The sequence below is a fragment of the Salvelinus alpinus genome, chromosome 5 (genome assembly GCF_045679555.1).
Source record: "Salvelinus alpinus chromosome 5, SLU_Salpinus.1, whole genome shotgun sequence".
Classification (NCBI taxonomy): domain Eukaryota; kingdom Metazoa; phylum Chordata; class Actinopteri; order Salmoniformes; family Salmonidae; genus Salvelinus; species Salvelinus alpinus.
In genome coordinates this window covers 80780087-80805115 of record NC_092090.1, presented here as the reverse complement: position 1 = coordinate 80805115, position 25029 = coordinate 80780087, and the positions used below count along the sequence as shown (strand labels likewise).

Sequence of the window (25029 nt, the reverse complement as noted above, 5' to 3'; positions counted from 1 at the left end):
CCTGCAGGGAGAAACTTGGCAGGGGGAAAAGAGGGAGAAGCATCGGGGATACTCACATTAGAAGGGGTGGGAGATGAGGAAATGTTGGACAGGCAAGGAGACATGGCTGAGTCAAATAGGAATCCTGACTTAATGAAGTGGTGATTTAAAGAGCTCAGCCATGTGCTTCTTGTCAGTAACAACCACATCATCAACATTAAGGGAAATGGGCAGCTGTGAGGAGGGTTTATTCTCCAGGTCTTTAACTGTTTTCCAGAACTTCTTGGGGTTAGACCCACAGAGAGAGAACTGCTCCTTAAAGTAACTAACTTTGTCCTTCTGGATAGCCTGAGTGCACTTATTTCTCATTTGCCTGAACGAGAGCCAGTCATCCTGAGTATGGTTGTGCCGAGCCTTTCGCCAAATGGAATTCTTGAGGTGAAGAAACTCTGCCAGATCACGGTCGAACCAGGGGCTGAACCTGTTTTTAATTCTCATGTTCTTTATGGGGGCGTGTTTGTTAACAATACCACTGAAAATATCAAAAAAAGGTCCAAGTGTCTTCGACAGAGGGGATCAAGCTGATTCTATACCACTTTATAGAGGCGACTTCATGAAGGAAGGCTTGCTCATTCAAGTTTTTTTATCAAGCGTCTATGACAAGTCAGGGCAGGCCGTTTCACTGAGCAGCCATTACGAACACAGGCTGTAAAACAGTGATCACTAAGGTCATTACAGAAAGCACCAGACTGATACCTATCAGGATTATTTGAGGATAACATCGAGGAGAGTAGCCTTTTCCGGGTGTTTGGAGTCATACCTTGTGGGATTGGTAATAATATGAGAAAGATTACGGGAGTCCCATTGCTTTAGGACTTGGTCATGTGGTTTAAGCGTGTCCCAGTTTAGGTCACCTAGCAGGACAAATTCAGACTTCGTGTAAGGGGCCAGGAGAGAGCTTAGGGCAGGTAGGGTACAGGCCGGTGCAGATGGAGGACGATAGCACCCAGCAACAGTCAACAGAGTATTTGAAAGGATATTTCTAGCTAATAGCTACCAAGCCAGAATTAATTTACATTTTTGAGTCCATATATACTGCATCTTTGGCAAAAATTTAGGGAGATGTAGTTTAGAAGTCAAATCTGTTTGAATAACTGATTTAGCAGATGCTGTTGTGCATAAAGATACTGCTCTGAAATGTATATTTATCTTGTCACAGAGGAAGTTGTAGAGTTAGAGCTGCTCCAAATAGCTAGTGTTTATGATATACCGGATCCATCTTGTAGAGTCATTATCCTCCTGGTCTTGTTCAGCAGCCTGGCCAGCCAGGCCACCATACCCCTGGCCTTTGTAGGAAGACACAGTGGGGCTGCTATACCTCGGTTGGTTCTCATATCTTGAGCTAAACAACACACTGCCACAGATGCAGCCTTACAGTTTGTGGGAAAGAGTGTGACTTGGAGAGAGGCAGCGTGTGTAGCTTAGGAACACGGTAAAAATAGCTGTCATATTTTTAATTTTAAACCGTTGAAAGAGATGTCTGGTCAGAAATCTGAGTAAACATCGTTGAAATCCGTGTGATGTTTCTAATCCTTTGTAGGAAGACACAGTGGGGCTGCTATACCTCGGTTGGTTCTCATATCTTGAGCTAAACAACACACTGCCACAGATGCAGCCTTACAGTTTGTGGGAAAGAGTGTGACTTGGAGAGAGGCAGCGTGTGTAGCTTAGGAACACGGTAAAAATAGATGTCATATTTTTAATTTTAAACCGTTGAAAGAGATGTGTCTGGTCAGAAATCTGAGTAAACATCCTTGAAATCCGTGTGATGTTTCTAATCCCTAGTGGCAGTGAATCAGCTGTCAGAATATACAGCAGGTTGGGCCTCCCGAGTGGCGCAGTGGTCTAAGGCGTCACTACAGACCCGGGTTTGATCCCAGGCTGTGTCACAATTGACTGTGACCGGGAGTCCCATAGGGTGGCACACATTTGGCCTAGCGTCATCCGGGTTAAGGGAGGGTTTGGCAGGGGAGGCTTTACTTGGCTCATCGTGCTCTAGCGACTCCTTGTGGCTGGCCGTGCGTCTGCAGAATGACTTCGTTCGTCAGTTGAATGGTGTTTCCTCCGACACATTGGTGCTGCTGGCTTCCAGGTTAAGCGAGCGGGTGTTAAGAAGTACGGATTGGCGTGTTTCATGTTTCGGAGGACACATAACTCAACGCCTCTCCCGAGCCTGTTGGGGAGTTGCAGCGTTGAGACAAGATTGTAATTGGATTGCAATTGCATATCATGGAATTGGGGAGAAAGACAGTAAAATACAAAATACAGTTGAAGTCGCAAGTTTACATACACCTTAGCCTTAGTTTTTCACAATTCCTGACATTTAATCAGAGTAAAAATTCCCTGTCTTAGGTAGGTGCATTTTGGCCCGTTTCTCCTGACAGAGCTGGTGTAACTGAGTCAGGTTTGTAGGCCTCCTTGCTATCACACGCTTTTTCAGTTCTGCCCACAAATGTTCTATAGGATTGAGGTCAGGGCTTTGTGATGGCCACTCCAATACCTTGACTTTGTTGTCCTTAAGCCATTTTGCCACAACTTTGAAAGTATGCTTGGGGTCATTGTCCATTTGGAAGACCCATTTGCGACCAAGCTTTAACTTCCTGACTGATGTCTTGAGATGTTGCTTCAATATATCCACAGAATGTTCCTTCCTCATGATGCCATCTATTTTTGAAGTGCACCAGTCACTCCTGCAGCAAAGCACCCCCATAACATGATGCTGCCACCCCCGTTCTTCATGTTTGGGATGGTGTTCTTCGGTCTGCAAGCATCCCCCTTTTTCCTCCAAACATAACGATGGTCATTATGGCCAAACAGTTCTATTTTTGTTTCATCAGACCAAAGGATATTTCTCCAAAAAGTACAATCTTTGTCCCAGCATCTTCACAAGGTCCTTTGCTGTTGTTCTGGGATTGATTTGCACTTTTACCAAAGTATGTTCATCTCAAGGAGACAGAATGCATCTCCTTCCTGAGCGGCATGACGGCTGCGTGGTCCCATGGTGTTTATACTTGCATACTATTGTTTGTTCAGATGAACGTGGTACCTTCAGGCATTTGGAAGTTGCTCCCAAGGATGAACCAGACTTGGAGGTCTGCAATTTTTTTCTGAGGTCTTGGCTGATTTCTTTTGATTTTCCCATGATGTCAAGCAAAGAGGCACTGAGTTTGAAGGTAGGCCTTGAAATACATCCACTTGTACACTTCCTATTGACTCAAATGATGTCAATTAGCCTATCAGAAGCTTCTAAAGCCATGACATAATTTTCTGGAATTGTCCAAGCTGTTTAAAAGGCACAGTCAATTTAGTGTATGTACACTTTTGACCCACTGGAATTGTGATACAATGAATTCTAAGTGAAATAATTGGTCTGTAAACAATTGTTGGAAAAATGACTTGTGTCATGCACAAAGTAGATGTCCTAACCGACTTGCCAAAACTATAGTTTGTTAAGTGGTTGAAAAACGAGTTTTAATGACTCCAACCTAAGTGTATGTAAACTTCTGACTTCAACTGTATATATTTCTTTAATATACAGCAGGTCGACAACCTGTAGCTTTATATTTTATTGTGCCAAAGTAAGTCTGACAAACATTCAACATATGTTGCTGTTTTATACATGAATGTAAGTATATACAGTACATAGGACTCACGTTGTAGGATTAGGGTTACAAAGGGAGGGTATATTACTAGAAACTTTCAAAGTTTACCTGTAAACTACCAGACTTTTGGTAACTTTCAAGTTTTTATTTTATCAGATGACATCTAGTGGCCTTTGAGTACCTCAAATTATCACATGTGTCTGTAATTTTCTCTGGCTCTCTGTGTGGCCTTATCACATGTAAAGTATATAAAATACTCAAATAAGATTTGAAAATAATAAATAGAATGACAAAGCTGTGAAACATTATCCTAAGTAAAAACCATCAACTTAGTGAGTACCAAATGAGGGTTTCAGCATGAAATATCCCCAACATTTTTTTAATGAACTTTTTATTTTATTTTACTATGTTAATATATTTTGGCACCAAACTGGTGGCAGTTGTGAACAGTCAATAGTTGGAAGAGTTGCCGAGTTCATTGAAGATAATTCCGTTGTTTATTAGATGCATTTTTCAATAAGGCTATTTTCTCTCGAACCATATGGTAGAAACAATATGGACACAGATATATATATAAAAAAAAAAAACTATGAATAACTTTAAAAACGTTATTCAAGTATAAAATACCAAAGTTACCATAGATTAACTGTTATTTACCAAAATTACAGAAGATTCCAGTCAATTTGGTAAATTACCAGTATCTTTACAACCCTATGTAGCATAAAAATGTCCACCTTTTGCCTCGTGGGTCTCATTTGCCACAGAAAATGAATCAATAGAGCAGGGATCATCAACTAGATTCAGCTGCGGGACGATTTCTTTTCTTGAGCAGATGGTCAGGGGGCCAGAACATAATTACAAATCATTTGTAGACTGCAAATTCACCACAAGAAGCCCAAACATATTGACTAAACATAATAATTTCAAACCATGTTAACATTTGTATAGGATCCAATATCATCCAATATCATGGGAATACTTTGGAAAATAATACTTTGGAACAGATTTCCATAATTACAAATCACTTAGAGCTGATTTGCTGGTGTTTTTTATGTTTTTTATGTCCAACAATAAAAAATAAAAACGTTAAAATAATTGTTTTTAATTGTGCCAAAAAATAAATCACTTGCGGGGAGCCAGTTGGGGAACCCTGCAGTATAGTATAGATCAAGTGAGAAGTGGGTGAAGGGTCAACTAGGCCAGGGGGTTATTCTGAGGGCAGGGACATATGGGGCTAGCCCTGCCCTCACACAATAATACTACCACACATAATATGATCCTGCTCAGACAGTCTGAGCCAACAGTGCTAACCCAGCTAATGTAGCAGTGGTCTAACCTAGGTCTCTCCCAGCTGGTAAGCACTGTGATTTACACAGATTAGCAGGCTCCCAGACCCCCCAGTCTCACGCTTTAGGGGATTTCTCTCATATACTGATGGACCATCCAGCCTTTCTGTATTACAGTCATAGTCCTACTCATATTTAACTTTGGCATTCTATCACATTTGCTATTGGAACTTTGTCAGTGTGTCTGTGTGTTGTTCTCACTTAGGTCTATTTAATTGCATGGCCAGGAACTGAGGGCTTGGATTACATTTATAACCTACTGGTTCCAGAACACAGCATACTGACCTGATCCAGCCTGGAACCTGGGGGAGGACCAAGATGTAATAGTCTTGCAGACACCTGGATCAGAGCTGCCTGCCTGGTATTTCTTCACATTTCATCAAGGAGATATGAACTGATCGGGTCTAGGATGAGCATACTTCTGATCTGTAAAGTGTCTCTAGTAGTGCCACAGTTCTCTTCATAAAGACCAAAACAGGGTCAATCAAATGAAAAGATTTGGCATGGGTCCTCAGATCCTCAAAAGGTTCTATAGCTGCACCATCGTGAGCATCCTGACTGGTTGCATCACTGCCTGGTATGGCAACTGCTCGGCCTCCGACTGCAAGGCACTACAGAGGGTAGTGCAAACGGCCCAGTACATCACTGGGGCCAAGCTTCCTGCCATCCAGGACCTCTATACCCGGCGGTGTCAGAGGAAGGCCCTAAAAATGGTCAGACTCCAGCCACCCTAGTCATAGACTGTTCTCTCTGCTACCACACGGCAAGCGGTACCGGAGCACCAAGTCTAGGTCCAAGAGGCTTCTAAACAGCGTCTACCCCCAAGCCATAAGACTCCTGAACATCTAGTCAAATGGCTGCCCAGACTATTTGTATTGCCCCCCCCCCTCTCCACATCACTGCCACTCTCTGTTGTCATCACTTTAATTAACTCTACCTGCATGTACATACTACCTCAACTAACTGGTTCCCCCGCACATTGATTCTGTACCGGCACCCCCCTATATATATATATATAGTTTTTTTTTTTTACTGCTGCTCTTTAATTACTTGTTACTTTTCTCTTATTGTTATTTGTATTTTTTGAAACTGCACTGTTGGTTAGGGGCTCGTGAGTAAGCATTTCACTGTAAGGTCTACACCGGTTGTATTCGGCGCATGTGACTAATAAAATTTGATTTGAAAGTAGTTGAGGATGAGGTACTCTATGTGGATGTAGCACGGTATGAGATGTACTGTTTCAGTTATCTTGCATAGGAAGGATGAGCTCCTCTTTGTAGCGCCACTATATTGCAATAAGAATCTGCTTGGCTCCCAGACCACTAGACCATGTTGGTAGGAAGTTGTTACTTTTTAATTCACTCGTCTGTAAGAAGCTATATTTTACTGTGTCCCCGCTGTGCTCTTTACCATAATAATTCCACAGGGGACCAACAACAAACAGGGAATATATCCTTGGCCACAGGGCTCATCAGTCAAAACAAAAGCTACTGAGCTGTGAGCTCGTCTTAGAGCCTTTGTTTTCAGGCATGATGATTAGTGCTAATGACTTGACCTGTACCCATTAGGCTGACAATATGCTCATTAGCACATACAATATGTGCACACTGCACATATACAGACAGCCGAATGCAGGAGGTGAAACATACATGAACCTGGCCAGTCTTTTCTTTAGCACTTCTCTAAATCATGATGTGCGTTAGCAACTGGTCAATTCCATGCTAACGGAATTACGCTGAGACACATTTTAAAGAGAAAATCAATACCAAACAAAAACCATTGAAATCAAATACGGAGTCTCACCGTAATTCCATTACCATGGAATTGCCCAACCTTAACATGTGAATGTGATTTGATGCCAATCCTCGGCCAAACAGGATGGGTTTTATACCAGTTCGTACTGCTGACTAGCTCTTGTACACTGATTCATCGGCTATTTGAGCATGTACATCTTGGTGGGGCAAACTCCCCAAGCAAAGCCACTACACAAGACTAAACAATACATTAATTGCGCTATAATGGTGACAAATGGTACACACAAACTGTTAGGACCTACATAAAGCTGTCCCAACAGCAGAGCTTTCTTTTCAGCACCATGGAATGAATCCTTACCACTGCTACAGCTGGCTATCAGCGGAGCCTTGTCTGGCAGCGAAACAGTTTACTGCCTTTTTAAAAAACATAGCTGATATGGCTGACTTTGTCACACCCTGATCTGTTTCACCTGTCATTGTGCTTGTCTCCACTCCCCTCCAGGTGTCGCCCATCTTCCCCATTATCCCCTGGGTACTTATACCTGTGTTCTCTGTTTGTCTGTTGCCAGCTCGTCTTGTTTGTCAAGTCAACCAACGATGTCTCAGCTCCTGTTTTTCCCCAGTCTCTCTTTTTCTTGCCCTCCTGGTTTTGACCCTTGCCTGTCCTGACTCTGAGCCCGCCTGCCTTGACCTGTCATTTAACACAGTCTGCACTTGGGTCTTACCTGAAACCTGATAATACGACTGACCCAGCAGACTTGGACCAGCTCCGCAACGCCATCTCCTCCCAAGGAGCCACCATTGATAGGCACGAGGAGTTGCTTCGCGGTCTGATGGAAGGGTTCCAGGCCATGGCCGAACATCACAACCTAGCATTGGATGCATTGTGGGAGAAATTCCATGGGTTGCCTACTAGGCAGCCTACCACGATGGTAACCTCCCAGCCCCTCAGTAACCCGGCGGGTAGCCGTTCCCCTCGGACCGCTCGAGGATAGCGCACATCATTATGCTGATGTCCGGGAGGGCACTCACCTGGGCCACGGCGGTGTGGGAGCAACAATCCGCCGTCTGCCTCAGTCTGGAGGAATTCGTGGCAGAGGTGAAAAAAGTTTGAGGTTCCGATGTCCGGGCGAGAGGCTGCCCGGAAGTTACTCCAGCTTCGGCAGGACTCCCTCAGTGTGGCAGACTATGCAGTGGCGGGTGCCTGCTAGCAGCGGCGGGTGCCTGGAACCCGGAAGTGCTGTTCGACACGTTCCTGCATGGATTATCGGAGGAAGTAAAGGACGAGCTTTCAGCCCAGGAACTACCGATGGATCTCGACTCATTCATCGCTTTAACCATCCGGATCGATGGTTGCTATGGGAACGTAGAAAGGAGAAGAGGTCTGATTGCGGTCCCAATCGCTCACTCAAGGATCCCACCTTGCATCTGATGAACTCCGGAAGTCCCCGGCGTCTACATTCCCGAGAGGATCCGAGCTTCCCCGAGTTCTTCCAAGAGCCTTCGAAGTCAGCCGATTTGCTTCTTCCTGAGCCGATCCAGCTCGGCAGGGATAGGCTGTCTCCAGCCGAACGCCTACGCAGACGTAACACCCAGAGTTGTCTGTATTGCGGTACTGCCAGTCATTGTGTGTCTACCTGTCCCTTCAAGAGACAGCTCATTGGTAGGAATGAGTACTCTGGTGGTCTTAAGAATAATTTTGCTTCTCCCCTTACTCGCCCCCCTCTCCATGCCACCCTGCTGTGGGGCGACCAGTCCAAGTCTCTCCAGATACTCATCGACTCGGGGGCCGATATGAGTCTTATGGACGTTATCCTGGCGTCCGAGCTGGGCATCCCCACTCAACCCCTCTCCATTCCCATGGATGCTAGAGCACTGGACGGGCGCTCTATAGGCCGGTTCACCCACTATACCACCCCCATCAACCTACGAGTGTCAGGGAACCACAGCTAGACGATCCAATTCCTGTTAATTGAGTCTCTGCAGGTTCCCTCGATTGACTGGTCTACTGGTGCCATCGTGGGCTGGTACCCGTTCTCCCACACTCATTGCCTGAAGTCAGCTCTGCCTGCCCCGGGACGTCTTCCTGGGGGCATGGAAATTTCCCTGAACCTCTCTGCCATTCCCGCGGAGTACCAGGACCTCTGGGGTTCAGTAAGACCCGGGCCACTGCGCTTCCACAGCACCGACCGGTATCCAAGAAGGTCAAGCCAGATACGCCGGCACGCCGCTATAGCCCCATGACTACACCCCCGGACCCTTCCCGCTCCAAGATCATTAGTCCCTCTGCTGTTCATCCTCTGTTGCCCCATACCCTCCATATACTTCCTACCTTTCCTGTGTCTAGAATTAAAGCCATGTCTCACAGCCCTGTGTCTCCTGTTTCCACGTGATAGACTTGCTTAAACAAATGTGGTTTCTACTGACAATTGAGATGTACAAACTATAGAATAGGGAACAACGAGTGGATAGAGTGGATAAGAGGCTATCCCTAATTTTGATTAAGACATTAATGACCGAGCTAGGACGGACGTAGTCAATATAATTAGTTGTTCAGCACTTTTGAAATGTACAGTGACAGAATTCAGAACATAGGCCGTTCTTAGAGTATTCTCCCTGTTCACCAAGTCAGAACCGTAGGATAAATATAAGCACACAAAGAAAGCTCTTACAATATTCAATGATTACATTTCTCTAAAACAGGCTATAGGTTACATGTGTACCACCAAGTCAGAACATTAGGCTAAGTTATGAGGGGGAAAGGGACCAAATTATTAGGGTGAGGCACAGCTTACTAGACAACATGCACTTAGTATTACCTTCTTAGCTACAGCTACGTATCTCCCTGGCATATTACATAATTTATGTAGCAGCATAAGACATTTGACTCACCTTGTTGTGCTGTGCTCACTGGAACAGGAAGATGGCGCGGCAGTCCTTGTGGGCAAATTCTGGCAAAAAAGTCAGGTATTCTCTGGATTTATGGTGCTTTCAAGACAACTGGGAACTCAATTTTTGGGGGGGAATCATGACGTTAGGGATCTTATCAGGTTTCAGGAAAGACCCAAGTGCAAACTGTTGAAGTAACAATGTTTATTGTAACAAAAGGGGCAGGCAAACGACAGGTCAAGGCAGGCAGGGGTCGATAATCCAGAGTAGTGGGGCCAAGGTACAGGACGGCAGGCCCAGGGTCAGGTCAGGCAGAGGTTGGTATTCCAGAGTAGGGGCAAAGGCACAGGATGGCAGGCAGGCTCAGAGTCAGGATAGGCCAGGGTCAAAACCAGGAGGACAAGAAAAAGAGAGACTGGGTAAAAGCAGGAGCCGAGACAAAACGCTGCTTGACTTGAACAAACAAGACAACTGACCCAGACAGACAGAAAATACAAGTAAAAATACCCAGGGGATAAGTGGGGAAGATGAGCGACACCTGGAGGGGGGTGGAGACAAGCACAAGGACAGGTGAAACAGATCAGGCCGTGACAGATCTTCAGGTCGGAGCTCTAGAAAGCCGCCCGAGTTGGATTACCGTTCAAAACGTATTTTCCCAGTCGGAGCTAGTTTTTTCCCGAGTTACCAGTTGTCTTGAACTCACTGAAGTCTGAGATTTCCCAGTTCTGAGTTTCCAATTGTTTTGAACATGACATACAGCTGAAATTGGAAGTTTACATGCACCTTAGCCAAACACATTTAAACTCAGTTTTTCACAATTCCTGACATTTAATCAGAGTAAAAATTCCCTGTCTTAGGTCAGTTAGGATCACCACTTTATTTTAAGAATGTGAAATGTCAGAATAATAGTAGAGAGAATGATTTATTTCAGCTTTTATTTCATTCATCACATTCCCAGTGGGTCAGAAGTTTACATACACTCAATTAGTATTTGGTAGCATTGCCTTTAAATTGTTTAACTTGGGTCGTTTCGGGTAGCCTTCCACAAGCTTCCCACAACAACTTGGGTGAATTTTGGCCCATTTCTCCTGACAGAGCTGGTGTAACTGAGTCTGGTTTGTAGGCCTCCTTACTCGCACACGCTTTTTCAGTTCTGTACACAAATGTTCTATAGGATTGAGGTCAGGGCTTTGTGATGGCCACTCCAATACCTTGACTTTGTTGTCCTTAAGCCATTTTGCCACATCCTTGGAAGTATGCTTGGGGTCATTGTCCATTTGGAAGACCCAGTTGTGTAACGGCAGCCTTCCCTCTCTTCACTAGAAGAGGGGGTGTAACAGGGATCAGACCAACACGCAGCGTAGCCAGTGCTCAACATGTTTAATTAAACGAATAAACAGTGAACACTTACAAATACAAAATAACAAAATGTGGCAAACCGATACAGCCCTATCTGGTGCAGAGAAAACACAGAGACAGGAAACAACCACCCACAAAAACCCAACACAAAACAAGCCACCTATATATGATTCCCAATCAGAGACAACACAAAACATCTGCCTCTGATTGAGAACCATATTAGGCCAAACATATAAACGGACAAACTAGACACACAACATAGAATGCCCACCCAGCTCACGTCCTGACCAACACTAAAACAAGCACAACACACAAGAACTATGGTCAGAACGTGACAATTTGCGACCAAGCTTTAACTTCCTGACTGATGTCTTGAGCTGTTGCTTCAATATATCCACATAATTTTCCTTCCTCATGAAGCCATCTATTTTGTGAAATGCACCAGTCCCTCCTGCAGCAAAGCACCCCCACAACATGATGCTGCCACCCCCGTGCTTCACGGTTGGGGTGGTGTTCTTCGGCTTGCAAGCATCCCCATTTTCCTCCCAACATAACGATGGTCATTATGGCCAAACAGTTCTATTTGTGTTTCTTAAGACCAGAGGACATTTCTCCATAAAGTATGATCTTTGTCCCCATGTGCAGTTGCAATCCGTAGACTGGCTTTTTTATGGCGGTTTTGGCGCAGTGGCTTTTTCCTTGCTGAGCGGCCTTTCAGGTTATGTCGATATAGGGCTTGTTTTACTGTGGATATAGATACTTTTGTACCTGTTTCCTCCAGCATCTTCACAAGGTCCTTTGCTGTTGTTCTGGGATTGTTTTGCACTTTTACCAAAGTATGTTCATCTCTAGGAGACAGAACGCGTCACCTTCCAGAGTGGTATGACGGCTGCATGGTTCCATGGTGTTTATACTTGCATACTATTGTTTGTACAGATGAACGTGGTACCTTCAGGCGTTTGGAAATTGCTCCCAATGATGAACCAGACTTGTGGAGGCCTACAATTTTTTTCTGAGGTCTTGGCTGATTTCTTTTGATTTTCCCATGATGTCAAGCAAAGAGGCACTGAGTTTGAAGGTAGGCCTTGAAATACATCCACAGATACACCTCCAATTGACTCAAATGATGTCAATTAGCCTATCAGAAGCTTCTAAAGCCATGACATAATTTTCTGGAATTTTTCAAGCTGTTTAAAGGCACAGTCAACTTAGTGTATGTCAACTTCTGACCCATTGGAATTGTGATACAGTGAATTCTAAGTGAAATAATCTGTAAACAATTGTTGGAAAAATGACTTGTGTCATGAACAAAGTAGATGTCCTAACCGACTTGCCAGAACTATAGTTTGTTAACAAGAAATTGGTGGTTGAAAAACTAGTTTTAATGACTCCAACCTAAGTGTATGTAAACTTCCGACTTCAACTGTAAGTCATACTCGATTGACAGCATGGCCAATGTATTCAACCTTTTCTGGCCCATGGTGTTGAATGTTTATCCTTTTAAGCTTGGAAAAGAGACCCTTAAACCCAGACTAGGATCACACACCCACTCCACTGAATAGCAGGCTAGTGATTGCTTTGCAACACTTGCAGTTAGCCACTGATTCCTTCCAAACCACTCATTGTTGAATATGCGATTTCCAACTTGTTGTGTAATGTTTATATCCAATGGCCAATGAGTACCGATACCTGTTATCTATAATTTATCTTCATATGACAAGGATTGAAACGATTTTCCAGTCGATTGTCGACGTGATTCAAATCAAATTGTATTTGTCACATGCGCCGAATACAACCGGTGTAGACCTTACTGTGAAATGCTTACTTACAAGCCCTTAACAAACAATTCAGTTTGAGAAAGAGTTGAGAAAATATTTACTAAATAAACTAAAGTATAAAATGTGCAATAAAATAACAATAACGAGGCTATATACAGGGAGTACCAGTACTGAGTCAATGTGCGGAGGTACAGGTTAGTCAAGGTAATTTGTACATGGAGGTAGGGGTGAAGTGACTATGCATAGATAATGAACAGTGAGTAGCAGCAGTGTAAATACAAAGGGGTGGGTGTCAATCTAAATAATCCGTCTGGCCATTTGATTAATTGTTCAGCAGTCTTATGGCTTGGAAGATGAAGCTGTTAAGGAGCCTTTTGCCGCTCCGGTACTGCTTGTCGTGCGGTTGGAGAGAGAACAGTCTATGACTTGAGTGACTGGAGTCTTTGACCATTTTTTGGGCCTTCCTCTGACACCGCCTAGTATATAGGTCCTGGATGGAAGGAAGCTTGGCCCCAGTGATGTACTGGTCCATATGCACTACTCTCTGTAGCGCCTTGCGGTCAGATGTCGAGTAATTACCATACCAGGCGGTGATGCAACCGGTCAGGATGCTCTCGATGGTGCAGCTGTAGAACTTTTTGAGGACCTGGGGACCCATGCCAAATCTTTTCAGTCTCCTGAGATGGAAAAGAAGTTGTCGTGCTCTCTTCATGACTGTCTTGGTATGTTTGGACCATGATAGTTTGTTGGTGATTTGGACACCAAGGAACTTGAAACTCTCGACCCGCTCCACTACTGCCTTGTCAATGTTAATTACAGCCCCGTCGATGTTAATGGGGGCCTGTTCAGCCCTCCTTTTCCTGTAGTCCACGATCAGCTCCTTTGTCTTGCTCACATTGAGGGGGAGGTTGTTGTCCTGACACCAGACTGCTATGTCTCTGACCTCCTCCCTATAGGCTGTCTCATCGTTGTCTGTGATCAAGCCTACCACTGTTGTGTCGTCAGTAAACTTAATGATGGTGTTGGAGTAGTGTTTGGCCATGCAGTCGTGGGTGAACAGGGAGTACAGGAGGGGACTGAGCATACAGCCCTCCAACCAGACATGCTTTATCTACTAATTTGCTGGATGCAGAGTTCAACAGAGTACAAGTGAAGGTCAAGCAAATCATAGAGAAAGCAGACTGTATTGCAATCATCTCTGATGGGTGGTCGAATGTTTGTGGGCAAGGAATAATTAACTACATCATCCTCCACACCTCAACCAGTATTCTACAAGAGCACAGACACAAGGGACAACAGACACACCGGTCTCTACATTGCAGATGAGCTGGCAGTCATCAATGACCTTGGACCACAGAAGATATTTGCACCCGGTCACAGACAATGCTGCGAACATGAAGGCTGCTGGGTTAAAGTGAAGGAGTCCTACCCTCACATCACACCCATTGGCTGTGCTGATCATGCATTGAATCTGCTCCTCAAGGACATCATAGCACTGAAAACAATGGATATACTCTACAAGAGAGCCAAGGAAATGGTTAGGTATGTGAAGGGTCAACAAGTTACAGCAGCAATCTACCTCACCAAGGAAAGTGAAAAGAATAAGAGCACCACATTGGAGCTGCCCAGCAACACCCGTTGGGGTTGAGTTGTCATCATGTTTGACAGTCTCCTGGAGGGGAAGGAGTCTCTCCAAGAAATGGCGATATCACAGTCTGCCATATAGACGGCCCCATCAAGAGGATCCTCCTGGATGATGTAATTTTGGAGAGAGGGGTAAGCAGCCTGAAACTCCTGAAACCTATAGCAGTAGCTATTGCACGGATTGAGGGAGACAATGCCATCCTGTCTGATGTTCAAACTCTGCTTGTAGATGTAGGAGAAGAAATCCATACTGCCCGCCCACTTCACTGTTGCTCCAAGCAGATGAAACTGCAGTTCTGAAATACATCAAAAAGCGTGAAGACTTCTGCCTGAAGCCCATCCACGCCGCAGCGTACATGTTGAACGTATATGCTGGCAAGAGCATCCTGTCTGGTGCAGAGATCAACAAGGCCTATGGTGTCATTACTACCGTGTCTCGCCACCTTGGCCTGGATGAGGGCAAGGTTCTTGGCAGTCTGGCAAAGTACACTTCCAAGAAAGGGCTTTGGGATGGAGATGCAATATGGTAGTCGTGCCAACATATCTCATCAGCCACCTGGTGGAAGGGACTTCGTGGATCTGAGGCTCTTTCCCCTGTTTCCTCTGTCATCCTCCAAATCCCACCAACATCAGCTGCCTCAGAGCGCAAGTGGTCCTTGTTTGGGAACACACACCAAAGCATGCACCAGGCTGACCAATACAAGGGTTGAAAAATTGGTAGTCATCCGGGCAAATTTGAGGCTTTTTGAGCCTGACAACGAGCCATCCTCAACAAGGTTGGAAAGTGACAGTGAAGATGAGGTCTCAGAGTCTGATGTTCAAGAGGTGGACATTGAGGAGGTCCAGGGAGAAGACATGGAAGCCTGAGAGGAAGACAACCAAAGCTTTAGTTTCTAGACTATCATTTTACAGATGTGTGTTGAAAACATTTTTGGGAGATGCGATGGATCATTGGGGATCATTCAATATTACCTTTCTTTTGTTGCTCGGTGAAATCATCCCATGTGAAGAGTCAACTAATTTAATTAATGTTCAATTCGTAACTAAATAGTTATTTTGATTTCTATTGCAAGGTTTAATCATTTGCAATTATGTTTCTGTCTCCATATGATATGGTAAATATAACCAATGCAAAAAACATCTACATTTAAATGTATTAATATTGCATATATATCAGTTAATTCCCATGTATTCCTGTTAATTCCCACAGAAAGTTTCCATCTCTGAATATTCCCCAAGTGAAGACACTTGCCAGTTGGTCCGCGCATGCTTTGAGTACACGTCCTGGTAATCCGCCTGGCCCCGCGGCCTTGTGAATGTTGACCTGTTTAAAGGTCTTGCTCACATCGGCTATAGAGAGACGTGATCACACGGTCGTCCGGAAAAGCTGGTGCTCTCATGCATGCTTCAGTATTGTTTAACTCAAAGCAAGCATAAAAGACATTTAGCTCGTCTGGTAGGCTCACGTCACTGGTTAGCTCAGGCCTGGGTTTCCCTTTTGTAGTCTGTAATAGTTTGCAAGCTATTTAGTAGGATTAAATCTTAGTCCTGTATTGACGCTTTGCCTGTTTGATGGTTCGTCTGAGGGCATAGCAGGATTTCCTATAAGAATCCGGATTAGTGTCCCACTCCTTGAAAGTGGCAGCTCTAGCCTTTAACTCGGTGTGGATGTTGCCTGTAATCCATGGCTTCTGGTTGGGATATGTACGCACGGTCACTGTGGGGATGATGTCGTCGATGCACTTATTGATGAAGCCGATGACTGAGGTGGTATACTCCTCAATGTCATTGGATGAATCCCGGAACTTATTCCAGTCTGTGCTAGCAAAATAGTCCTGTAGCGTATTATCCGCATCATCTGACCACTTCCGTATTGAGCGAGTCACTGGTACGTCCTGCTTTAGTTTTTGCTTGTAAACAAGAATCAGGAGATTTGCCAAATGGAGGGCGAGGGAGAGCTTTGTATGCGTCTCTGTGTGTGGAGTAAAGGTGGTCTAGAGTTGTTTTTCCTCTGGTTGCACATGTGACATGCTGGGAGAAATGACATTAAACGGATTTAAGTTTGCCTTCATTAAACTCCCCACTTGGAGCACCGCTTCTGGATGAGCATTTTCTTGTTTGCTTATGACCATACACAGCTCATTGAGTGCAGTCTTAGTGCCAGCATACAGCTTATCATGAGGTACTCTACCTCAGGTGAGCATAACCTCAAGACTTATTTTAATATTAGACATTGTGCAGCCGCACCAGCCGCACCTATTGACAAATAGACACACACCCCCACCCCTCGTCTTACCAGACGTAGCTGTTCTGTCCTGCCGATACACGGAAAACCCAGCCAGCTTTATATTATCCGTGTCGTTGTTCAGCCACGACTCGGTGAAACATAAGATATTACAGTTTTCAATGTCCCGTTGGTAGGATAGTCTCGAAAGTAGAATCATCCAGTTTATTTTCCAGTGATTGCACGTTGGCCAATAGAACGGATGGTAGAGGCGAGTTACCCACTTGTCGACAAATTCTCTTAAGGCACCCCGATCTCCGCCCCCTGTATTTCCATATTTTCATCACGCGAATGACAGGGATTTGGGCCTGGTCTCAGAGAAGCAGTACATCCTTCGCGTCGGAATCATTAAAGAAAAAATCTTCGTCCAGTTCGAGGTGAGTAAATGCTGTTCTGATATCCAGAAGCTATTTTCCGTCATAAGAGACGGTAGCAGCAACATTATGTACAAAAAAGTTACAACAATGCGAAAAAACAAACAAAATAGCACAATTGGTTAGGAGTCTGTAAAACGTCAGCCATCCCCTCCAGCGACATTATCTTCTTGATCATTCATGATGATGTCTGCTTGTCTAGCATGCTAGCTAACATTTTGGAAGTATGTGGTTGACATGATCAGTCCAATCAAAGCTACGGTAGATATGACGTGATTTGACGTAATTTTATCTGTGGCCAATGACCTAGTGCCTTCTTGTTTTTTGTTGTTGTTTTTTTTCACCTTTATTTAACCAGGTAGGCTAGTTGAGAACAAGTTCTCATTTGCAACTGCGACCTGGCCAAGATAAAGCATGTATGGGCACTTCCAAGGTAACTCTATGGCAGCACCCAAGGGGCTTGAATTTTCGAGCTCTCCCCATAGATTTTGCAGTGACGTAGTGTCCCCATGAATGACAGAACACTGAGCCAATCACGGCGCAACTAGAGAACATTACCAACCCCTACGTTCCGTATTTTCCGCTGGCTGTCCCACCACCACAGAAAGCACTAAGCTAGGCTGAAACACCTGCATTTTGGAGCTTCGTTACTCAAGAAAGCAAAAAAGAGACCATGTTTGAATGCAGATATTTTTTTTTACATTGCTTGCAAACTGATATGTGACATGTATTAATGCCAAAATGTCTTGCTTAACAGGTGGGGCTATCACGGCTCAGGCTAAGACCCAGATGCAGATACAGGAGGCGGATAGTACAAGTCTCAGAGTTTATTATAGTACAAGAGGCAGGAAAAAGGTAAGTGAAGGCAGGCAAATAGTCGTAATCCAAATCAGAGTCAGGCAGGTACAGAACGGCAGGCAAGATCAGGGTCAGGGCAGGCAGAAAGGTCAAAACTGGGAAGACTAGGAAAAACAAAAACTAGAGCACAGGAAACACAGGAACATGCTGGTAGGACTCGACTTGGACGAACTAGCAATAGTTCGAGGTATAAATACACAGGGGTTAATAGGGGAAGTTGGGGGAAGATGGGAGACAACCGAGTGGTGCAACGGTCTAAGGCACTGCATCTCAGTAGGCCGTCATTGTAAATAAGAATTTGTTCTTAACCGACTTGCCTAGTTAAAAAAAAAAAGATTTAAAAAAAACACCTGGTGGGGGGTGGAGACAAGCACAAAGACAGGTGAAACAGATCAGGGTGTGACAGGGGCTCTAAACAGGTGGTCCACCTGCCCTAAATTAATACTAAACAATTAGGAGTGTAGCATTGGAAACAGTGCCAACTGCACTTTCTGTCTCCGTGTGTATAGGCTGGGGGCTTGATGAACAGATAAACTGTACAAGGACAGTAGGATGTCTGATAAATGTGTTTTTATTACCATTTTCATTATTTTATTTCACCTAGTCCTGCATGTTTTCACTGTACCCTGCAATCACACCTGCAACCCTGTACATGTGACTATTAAGCACTCTGAATTTGAATCTAAAAATGAGACTAATCTCAAGCCTGTGGAAAACTAGCTGTTGCTAAGAGACAGTAGTATTGAGCCCCAGATGATATTATAGGGGGCTTCATAATGCTGTATCTTAGCAACTTAGTTAATGATTGTATTCTGATATGAAATGGTACAGCTCTGTAATCGCACTACCATTATTTAGCTCCACAGTTAAATCAATATACTACCAAAAACAATAATGTTCTAGCTCAGATTAATTCCTTTTGCCATAAATATCAATAGTTTATTTGGGTGAATTCTTAGGGGCACTGTTTTCAAAGTTGCACATTTATTTTTCACCCTCGTCCTCTATGGAATGGGAACAGTCTGTAATTAAATATTGATTTGGGTGCAGCTGTTTCCGCCTATTCCTTTAGTCTCACGCTCTCATACAGTGGATTAAGCAAATTACAATAACAATTTGTTTGCATATTTCTTGTCAGGAAGGAATTGAGAGATTGTGAGCCATTTTGAAAGAATACAAAAACACGTCTTGGTGTAAATGTGTTTCAGGTGCTTGAATTTCTTTATTTTGGGATATTCCGTTGAAAAAGCTCTCTGTTTTCAAGGATCACAGAGCAAGTATCTCCCTTTTCCTGTAGGTTTGATTGAACAACTTAGAATTACTGGGGCAATCAATGGAAACCCGGGGAGCTCACTCTCAATATCCTCCCTTCCCTGTGATGGGGTCATGTCATTATGAACCAGCTTAGCAGAGCACAGTGGGGTAGCCGAGGTGGTTGGCACCAAAGTGATGCATCAGTTCACGCAGTGAAGTCCTTTGCTCAGACCTGAAATAAACTGTTATTCTTTCCTCCAGAGTGACAAGCTAGCCTCTTGATCTAGTGGTGCATGCAATTCGCTCTGGAGTGCAGGTTGTAGGTAGGTGCATGGGATCCAAACCTGACAGGACTCATCTGGTATATGCTAGACCGGCCCAGCTGTGTGCTTTCTTTGACAGGGAGGAAGAAAGAAGGAGAGAGTGCTGTGTAGTAAGAAGCCTAGTGACAGGGCACTGCAGACGACCCCACACTCACATTAGCAAGTGGCAGGCCGCATCCCAGGCTGTATTAGTGTAAGGAACCCAGTGGGGAGGCTTTGTTGCTCTAATGGCTGGAGTGCAGTGCAGTGGCCTTGACTGCCAGCACATTCTGTCTGGCTTTACTCTGAGCTCAGTTACATAACTGGCCCAGTGTGTGATCCTGAGCCAGGGGCTCTGCGGAATGGATCACAACTCTTGACCCTTGTTGTTGAACATTCTCTCTTTGAAGATCTGACAGAGTGAGCCCTGAATCTAAAACCTGCTTGGTATAAAACGGTGTGTGTTTGTCCTGACTGACGACCCTGCTCCCACCCCGCATGGTCATATACACCCTGTGGCTAAAGAGGATGCAGTCAGTGCTGCTGCATCACAGATATGTGCTCAGTCTATTGTGATTCCCCAGACATACACGAGCAACGTATTGGAGGCATCGCCACGGCAGCAGCAGAACGGGGTTAAGCTAAGCCTGGTTGCCATGTAATACTGACCTAGTTAGTATGCGGCTGTAACGCGGAACTTAGCGGCTGGGCTACCCTACCACAGCGCAGCCTGCAGCCCAGTGAAACCACTCCAAAAACAATAATAAGCCCCTCCTTCCCCTTCCTCTTTCCCCCTAGCCACACTCTCACTGGAGAAAACACAGCCCGGTCTATTGGACCATGAGCTGTAACCTGGGCCTGGAGTAAAACTGCTCATTGACAAGCTAGGTAGGTGGTCATTGTGAGTGTGACTAGCTTTTCAACCATATCCTGGTCGTAGGAGGCATTTCCATAGAGGCCCCAGCCTTGTTCCCCATACCAACCTTTCTAATCTAAGGTCTGTTTTGCCCTAAATGTCTGTTTGAATGGATCCTGTGGTTTTTATTTCCTCCAGTCATAACTACTCACAGAATGCCTTTACCAGCTACATATAAAATATTTGTCATATCATCATCTATATTTTAGATTCAATTTGAAAGAGTTTCATTGTGACTCAATAGATGTCATCACAGATGGTGGCTTCTAGGGTGTGTGTCATCGCAGGTTGGTTTGGAGGTGATATCAGTCTGGGAGAATTGGGCCACCAAGGATGAGATCAGTGCTGTAGTATAACACTGATTACGTCCTGTCAAACATATAAAACTCTGATTTTTTTCACCATCTGCTCTCTTTGGCGAGAAAAGAAAAGCCTCTTACATCAGAGAGACCGAATCACTGACAGTGACGCTGGGAACCTGCATCTATATTCCTATGTGATTTTTACCAAATAAGAGGGCTGTCAGGAATCGAAGCAGCGCCACAACGTGTTATATTTTATAGCGAAGGCTGCAGCAGAAGTCAACTCCTTTGTCTGTGAATCTTTCGTCCGCCCGTGTGTGCACAATTGGCTGGGGAACAACGTGTGTGTGCGCTGGTGGCTCCGTGGCACTGTGGGGAAACTCGTTTAAACCTGTCTGAAGGCTCTCATATATTGGTTCACCTAAAATAAATGTGTTCATATGAGCAGAATATTGTATAAAATTAATAAATAAAAATGGGCTGCAATCGTTGCCTTCCTTTTAGACAGAATAAATAAAACAAGGTTGGGCGAATAACTTGAAAAATGTAATCTATAAGTCTAATAATACATTCATTAATCAATAAAAAAACATCCTCATATCAAAAAAATCTATTTCAACCTTGTAATAATAACTGCTGTTTGGGGCTCCCGAGTGGCGCAGCGGTCTAAGGCACTGCATCTCAGTGTAAGAGGTGTCACTACAGTCCCTGGTTCGAATCCAGGCTGTATCACATCCAACTGTGATTGGGAGTCCCATAGGGTGGTGCACAATTGGTCCAGTGTCGTCCGGGGGTAGGTCGTCATTGTAAATAAGAATTTGGTTTTAACTGAATTGCCTGGTTAAATAAATAAATACACTTTTTAAAAAGTTTGTCAGCAGCACACTAAAGCTTGGAAGAGTATTCTATATGAAAAGGAGAGGGAATTATGAATGACCTGCACTGCACATAGGAAAGTGTCCAGACTAGATTGTGCTATTAACGGCAGCACCACTATTTGAGGCTACACCATGAAAACTGTTTTAATGGACACACAAACCCAAAATGATGTATGCAATTGCAAAATTGAAATCTTCTAACCAAAAGAGTCACCTAACTTGTGTGGTTCTCCAATAGGCTTTGTGTAGGCTAATATACATATTTGTTGGGTGCGCATTTTGTATCCAGCTGTTTAGTTAGGCCTAGTGATATTGTCGACCATCATCAGCTGATCCAGGAGATTATCTACTATTGTCTGCTTGAATCACAGCAGGGTCTGACAACTTGGATGGAAAATTACTGAGGATAATAGCGGACGATATTGCCACTCCTATTTGCCATGTCTTCAATCTAAGCCTACAAGAAAGTGTGTGCTCTCAGGTCTAGAGGGAAGCTAAAGTCATTCTGCTACCCAAGAATACTAAAGCCCCCTTTACTGGCTCAAATAGCTGACTAATCAGCCTGTTACCAACCCTTAGTAAACTTTTGGGGAAAATGGTGCTTGACCAGATACAATGCTATTTTACAGTAAACAAATTGACAACAGACTTTCAGCACACTTATAGGGAAAGACATTCAACATGCACAGCACTTACACAAATGACTGATGATTGGCTGAGAGAAATGTATGCAAAAAAAATATTGTGGGAGCTGTTTTTTTAGACTTCAGTGCGGCTTTTGTCATTATCGATCATAGTCTGCTGATGGAAAATGTATCTGTTATGATTTTACAACCCCTGCTATATTGTGGATCAAGAGCTCCCTGTCTAACAGAACACAGAGGTTGTTCTTTAATTGAAGCCTCTCCCAACATAATCCAGGTAAAATCAGGAATTCTCCAGGGCAGCTGTCTAGGCCCCTTACTTTTTTTCAATCTTTACTAATGACATGCCACTGGCTTTGAGTAAAGCCAGTGTGTCTATGTAACAGTTTACACGTCAGCTAGTACAGCAAGTGAAATTATTGCAACACTTAACAAAGAGCTTTTCGAGAGTTTCAGAATGGGTGGCAAGAAATAAGTTAGTCCTAAATATTTCCAAAACTAAAAGCATTGTATTTGGGACAAATCATTCACTAAATCCTAACCCTCAACTAAATCTTGTAAGGAATAATGTGGAAATTGATAAAGTTGAGGTCAAAACATGTTGATGCAACAGTAGATAAGATGGGGAGAAGTGTGTCCATAATAAAGCGCTGCTCTGCCTTCTTAACAGCAGGTCCTACAGGCCCTAGTTTTGTCGCACCTGGACTACTGTCCAGTCATTTGGTCAGGTGCCACAAAGAGGGACTTTAAATGGGGCATACAACAATCTCAGCTCTGTAGATGCGAAGAGACAGAATCACTAGTGTCACGTTCCTGACCTGTTTTCTGTTGTTTTGTATGTGTTTAGTTGGTCAGGACGTGAGCTGGGTGGGAATTCTATGTTGTGTGTCTAGTTTGTCTGTTTCTATGTCCAGCCTAATATGGTTCTCAATCAGAGGCAGATGGTAATCGTTGTCCCTGATTGAGAATCATATATAGGAGGCTTGTTTTGTGTTGGGATTTTGTGGGTGTTTGTTTCCTGTCTCTGTGATTGTCTGCACCAGATAGGTCTGTCTCGGTTTTTGCACATTTGTTATTTTGTATTGTTGTTTGTAGTGTTTCACTGGTTCTTTATTAAACATGTTTAACACTAGCCGCGCTGCACTTTGGTCCAATCCTTGCTACTCCTCTTCGGATGAAGAGATGGAGGAAAGCCGTTACAACTAGATCATTTATTCTGGCATTGCCCCTATGTAGCTTGTTTCTGGTCACAGGTTCAGGAATTGTAAAAAATCACAACATTCACTTAAAAGGAACCTTACAAATAGCTGTGTTGGGAGATTTGGAAAGCCATTGTCAGTCAATAAATAATATAGTAATACTCGTAGGAAAGGTTTTCATCTTTAGTTCACAATCTGTGAATACTATGCGATTAGAAAGGTTAGAAATGTATGTAAAACATCACAGCACAATTGAAAAATGTATGGCACATGGAAACTAAACGAGGGTGGTCTATGGTGATACAGTAGGTGGGATGGGCTGAGAGTGGCTGAGGGTTGAGATTAAAGAACTTATGTTTGGTCATGTTTATTGTTATGTGATTGCTTTTTATAAAAGTACCATGTATGTAAAATGTATGTATATGTAGGAGAAAAGTTGTAAAAACTCCAAAAGATGTGTCCTCTGAAGAGTGGCAGTGGTGGATGGCTTAAAAATAATGTAAAAATTTAAAAAGAGGGACTTTGGAAAATTACAATAGGCTCAGAACAGGGCAGCACGGCTGGCCCTTAAATGTACACGGAGAGCCAACATTAATAATATGCATGTAAATCTCTCATGGCTCAAAGTGGAGGAGAGATTGGCTTCATCACTACTTGTTTTTGTAAGAAGTGTTGACATGCTGAATGTACCGAGCTGTCTGTTTAAACTACTAGCACACAGTTCGGACACCCATGCATACCCCACAAGACATGCCACCAAAGGTCTCTTCACAATCCCCAAGTCCAGAACAGACTATGAGAGGCGCAAAGTACTACATAGAGCCATGGCTACATGGAACGCTATTCCACATCAGGTAAAAACAGATAAAAATACACCTTATGGAACAGTGGGGACTGTGAAGAGACACATACTCACAGGCACAGACACACACATACACATGATAACACATGCACTCTACACACACATACAGTATGTATTTTATATTGTAGATACACTATATATAGAACAGTATGTGGACACTCCTTCAAATAGTGGATTTGGCTATTTCAGCCACACCACTTGCTGACAGGTGTATAAAATCGAGGACACAGCCATGAAATCTCCATAAACAAACATTGGCAGTAGAATGGCCTTACTGAAGAGCTCAGTGACTTCCAACATGGCATCGTCATAGGATGCCACCTTTCCAAAGTCAGTTAGTCAAATTTCTGCCCTGTTAGAGCTGCCCTGGTCAACTGTAAGTTCTGTTATTGTGAAGTGGAAACATCTAGGAGCAACAACGGCTCAGCCGCAAAGTGGTAGGCCAAACAAGCGCACAGAACGGGACCGCCGAGTGCTGAAGCGCATAGCACTTAAAAATCGTCTGTCCTCGGTTGCAACATTCACTACCGAGTTCCAAACGGCCTCTGGAAGCAACATCGGCACAATAACTGTTCTTCGGGAGCTTCATGAAATGGGTTTCCATGATCGAGCAGCCGCACACAAGCCTAAGATCACCATGCGCAATGCGAAGTGTCGGCTGAAGTGGGGAAAGCTCACCGCCATTGGACTCTGGAGCAGTGGAAACGCGTTCTCTGGAGTGATGAATCTTGCTTCACCATCTGGC

General features: G+C 44.0%; 1 protein-coding gene across 2 annotated transcripts in view; it reads left to right on the top strand.

Annotated features, from left to right (window-relative positions):
- LOC139576941 (multiple epidermal growth factor-like domains protein 9) overlaps window positions 1–25029 on the top strand; it is a 44901-nt gene that overhangs the window by 5647 nt on the left and 14225 nt on the right. The gene's annotated exons all lie outside the window — the stretch shown is intronic.